This window comes from Equus quagga, chromosome 2 (genome assembly GCF_021613505.1).
Source record: "Equus quagga isolate Etosha38 chromosome 2, UCLA_HA_Equagga_1.0, whole genome shotgun sequence".
In the NCBI taxonomy this organism is placed as follows: Eukaryota; Metazoa; Chordata; class Mammalia; order Perissodactyla; family Equidae; genus Equus; species Equus quagga.
Genome location: NC_060268.1, coordinates 150,670,326 through 150,670,657, shown reverse-complemented (window position 1 = coordinate 150,670,657; position 332 = coordinate 150,670,326).

The following is a 332-nucleotide window of genomic DNA, read 5'->3' as shown; positions in this document are numbered from 1 at the left end:
ATTAATACTAGATTATCCATATTAAACAGCAAAATAATTTTAGCCAGCTTTATGGAAATTTATTTGACATAGAACATTGTGTAATTTTAGGTGTACAACATGATGATTTGATATATGTATATATTGCAAACAGTTTACCACAATAAGATTGGTTAACATATCTATCACCTCACATAGTTACCTTTTTTTTGTGATGAGAATGTCTAAGATCTACTATCAGCAACTTTCAAGTATACGATACAGTATTGTTAACTATAGTTACTCTGCTATACATTAGATCCCCAGAATTTGTGCATCTCACAACTTGAAGTCTGTACCCTTTGACCAACATC